Source organism: Crocodylus siamensis, chromosome 6, assembly GCF_052110815.1.
Source record: "Crocodylus siamensis isolate JL-2025a chromosome 6, ASM5211081v1, whole genome shotgun sequence".
NCBI lineage: Eukaryota > Metazoa > Chordata > Crocodylia > Crocodylidae > Crocodylus > Crocodylus siamensis.
Genome location: NC_143400.1, coordinates 36129693 through 36134229, shown reverse-complemented (window position 1 = coordinate 36134229; position 4537 = coordinate 36129693).

Below are 4537 nucleotides of genomic sequence, written 5' to 3'. Positions count from 1 at the left end.
CACGCAGACTCCATTAGGTCACGGGCAAATGCTAAATCAAGCTCCTCCCCTTCATTAGGCAGCCTGTAGTATACACTTACAGTCAGGTCTCTCTCGCTGTGCCTCCCCCAGAGCTTGACCCAGAGGGTTTCAAGCTGTTCTTCTTCGGGGCCAGTATCGGCCTTTAGGGAGGTGTACTGCTCCTGCACATAGGGGGCAACATCCCCAACTCTCTTCCCTGTCCAATCCCTTCTGTGAAGGACGTAGCCCTTTATGGCTATACTCCAGTTATGAAAGGAATCCCACCATATCTCCGTGATCCCTACTAGATCATAGTGCCCAGTGGAAAGCAGGAAGACTATTTCCTCCTGCTTGTTCCCCATGCTTCTGACATTGGTTGTACAGGCACCTAAGTCCTTCTACTGAGGTCACTGGCCGCCTGTTGCATTGAAGAGGAGCTGTTTTCTCAGCTCCCATAAGAGTGGCTTGCTTGGTTTCATTGTTGATGGAGCTTTCCTGTATATTGGTCCCCGGGTAGGCTCTAGTTAGCATTTCCCCATCCCCCTGCAATCTTAGTTCAAAGCCCTATCTAAGGGATCGGCTATCCTGGCCAAGAAAAGGGACTTATGTTTCTGCGTGAGGTGGATACCGTCTCTCCCCAGGAGTCCTCTGTCCTTGAAGTGGGCACCGTGGCTGTAGAAGCTGAAGCCTTCTTTTTCACTATCAATAGTGAAAAAGATGGATAGTTTCAAGCATTCTGAGCACATTTATGCCCAGCACCACACAAAGCAGTATATTAGTAGCATAACTGTGTTAGAAATTTAGAAACATGGATGATGAATGCCAGAGGCCAGTTGTTTACCAGCAAGGCATTAAGTACAGTTTGGGTATTTTAAAGCTCTCCATGGGTGTGATTCATGCCTGAAAAAAGTAATTTATTAACTATGGGATTTTTTTTTCTGTCTGAATCGATTAAATTGCTTTTGTCCATGGAAAAAAGAAAATAACAACAAAAACCCTCACTCTCCTCTCTTCATCCTTACCCTTTCCTCACCACCCCAAAACTTCCATTATTGAAATCCCTTTAGAAATTTTAGGGGGTTCCTGAGTAAGTACTATCTTTCTGAAGAAGAAAAGAAAATGCTTTCAGGTCAGAAACTAATCTACAGAGCAGGGGAAAGGTGAGAAGCTTCAAAGCTGCCTCTAAAAACTTCTGGAAACCACCAATGCAAACACATTGTAATACTGATCTCCGCAGCTATGAAAAGTAGCTATTTTTATTGTAATACATCTAAAGGGCTCAGTGAAATGTGAATTGAAGCATATATAGACAGGTACTAGCCTAAAATTACTAACAGTCTTGAAAAGGGAAGATTCAATAAAGGGTAACCAAAAAGCATGCTTGAGTTATTTAAATTTGCTGCAAACAAACTAGCTGCATGTAAATATTGACAGTAAGTGAATTTGTTTCTGGTGAAATTTTTTTTCCAGCAAAAAATGCAGATTCAGCCTGAACAAAACCTTTTGAAAATCTGCACAGAATTTACTGAATTGTTTCAGTGAAAAACTCCCAAAGACTGTTTCATTTGAGCATTTTCAAAATGAAGTACTCCTTTTTTTTCCATTTAGAAATTTACCTCATTCAAAGTAATTAATAAAAGTTTGCCTGTAATAGCTTGAGCCTCCCCCTTTCCCTTGCCCCACCTACTCATAGTTTTTCAACATGGCAAACAAAATGACAAATGCACAACTGTAGCTATACTCTCATTTCTTTAAGTGTGGCTTTGGTCACCTCTACAAGAAAATTTAAGCAAAAAGACACACACATACCTCTCGCCCAACCGCTTCTTGCTACTTCCACACCAGGAAGCAACATCAGAATCAAACCTATCCAGTACACCTCTGTCCACAAAGATTAGTCTTTTCTTGCCTCGCTCTTCACCATGCAGCCTGAGTAAAGAGATGGCCCAAGCAAGGAGTCCCTAAGACCAACAGATTCAGCCTCTTGAGGATGTAGGGATTAAATGTTGAGGTTATAAGATACTTCACAGGGAAGCACCCAGCCAGTGGCTGCTATCCTTTATAGAGGAGGGTCCAGACCAAGTGCCTCTGACTGCAACTGCAGCTCAAAAAATGAGTCAGCCTTGCAAACATTTAGGAATTAGCAAGTCAAAATCAACACCGGCTTCTCACTACTGAAGCAACATATAAGATGTCCCCTGGCAGAGTTTAAAAAAAAAAAAAAAAATCAGTCACACATATCCATACAAAGATCTTTGTTTTCTAGGAAGTAGGCTTGAAACATTCAGCTCTTCTCCAGCAGCCCCTGATATCACCAAAAACCTAAAAGAGACATTGGGAAATGACTTTTTCTACCTCCTGGACACTACATTTTCTGTTCAAGGAAAATAGGCACACCAGTGATGGAAGCAGATGGGGAAATGTTGTTCCATCCTTTGCCAAGTTACTCTTTTGTACATGGGCATATCAATGCAGCACCTTTAACCAGTACTATTTTCAAATTCAATATTTAGTGAGTATTTTCTGGTGCCCCCTCCCCTCCAACCATTTCACAAAAACATACACTTTGGGGAAATTAGTAAGAATAACTTTGCATAAGCTACATATATAATTGGTTACAGCAGGGTTGGGCATTCATCCGAACCAGTGAGGATTAATATGTTCATAAAACACCAGTGGCCTTTTCCTTGCCAGCAGAGATGAATGTGTTATCCTATTGTAATCCCTCATGTATTCTAAATCTATCTATATCGTACTTATACATATTTATAAAAATGATATATTGCATTTATTAAATATTAAGTGGATTACAAACTTGAAAAATCTTTCATGCATTTATTTAACTTCTAATTTTTTTCTTTAAACAGGATGCAAGGAATATCAATCTTTAAAAGAAAAAAGAAGATTTTCTTCACTAGCATTCTAAATAGGCAAATTTTCATCAAAAAGGCCTGCAGCATACAATGTTCAAAGAGTATCAAACCAGGGGGGAAAAATATTGATTCCAAAGGCATAATAGGGAAATCTGACATATTCCAAAGACTTCTGTTTCAGATGTCATGTGCAGGGACTGTGGAATTATAATTATACCAAAATATGGGAGTCAAATCAGCTTGCTGAATGATCTCAGGACCACTAATGGTACATACAAGTGTAACATTTAAGTCAATCTAACCAGAGGTGAACTAACTTGAGATCAACAATGGGTTAACCCAATCTAGTGAGGGGTAACCTGACCTAGGGGCTAACTGCATGTTTTCAAAGCACATCCCTGGGAGGTAGGAAAGCCCAGGCATTCACCACAACCCCAGGGACATGCTGTTCTCGCCCCGCATCCCTAACTATGTTTGGGCTATTTTTACTACCTGATCAGTGATTATCTACTCTTGACTGGGCAACCCCCCCACAGACCCACCAACTAAGTCTGTGTGAAGCTTCAGTTCCTGATTTAATTCAGTGGAGATTCGGCCTGATTTGGTGGCTGAATCTCCAAATCTGAATAGAATCAGAGGGCCCTTTAATCTCTCCAAATCGAATTGGAACCCTCTGAATCAATTTGGAGAGATTTAGAAAGATTCAGAGATTTGGACATAGACATAGCTTTAAACGCTTTTTCTACATACCTCTAGGTAGCAGGCAGCTCATGAGTACTGCGAGGCTGGGGCACATGGAGTACCCCACAGGAGCGTGGGGGGATCCCCAGTGTTCTTGGCAGCAGACCCGGAAGTGGACCAGAAGCATTTCCGGTCCACTTTCGGGTCCACTGGGGAGCACACAGGGCCCCCCCCCACACCCCTCCGGCTCAGCAACTGGTGCCTCCTAGGTCGGTGGGGACACCCAGGGTCTCCCTGTGGCCAACTGCTAAGCCAGGGAGGTGTGGGGAGGCCCCCCATTGTGCTCCCCGGTAGACCTGGAAGTGGACCAGAAGTACTTCCAGTCTACTTCTAAGTTCACTTCTGAGCACATGGAGGGCCTCTCTGCACTACTATGGGACACTCCATGGGTCCCAACGTCGCAGTGTTCACAAGTCGTGTTGGTACTTTGAGGTATATAGAAAAAACTTTTAAAGCTGTATCTATGTCCAAATCGCTGATTCTCCAAATCATTACTGAAACTTCAGATTCGGATTTGGATTCATTGAATCAGGGACAATGATCTGAATCAATGGATCAAATCACTGTCCCTGATTCAGGCCGAATCCAAATCTGAATTGAATAGGACCTGCTTCGCACACACCCCACCAACAACCCTCACCACAGACCCAGTGACACCCTCCGAAGACCTAGCAGCCCCCAACCCTCACACCCCAACAGCCTCTCCCCACAGAGTTACTTACCTTGGGCTGCTCCTGCCACTCCCAGTAAGAGGTGAATGTCTGCACATACCATGCCTGGTTTAAGTTTAGGCAGTTAAGCTAAACTGCCCAAATGTAATCCAGGTCCCACAAACTCTTGTTTGCACCCTAAGTAGACTACTCTTCCTAACTCTGATATAGCACTTTTCATAGATGACACTAGTGCAAACCTCACAAAAGTCT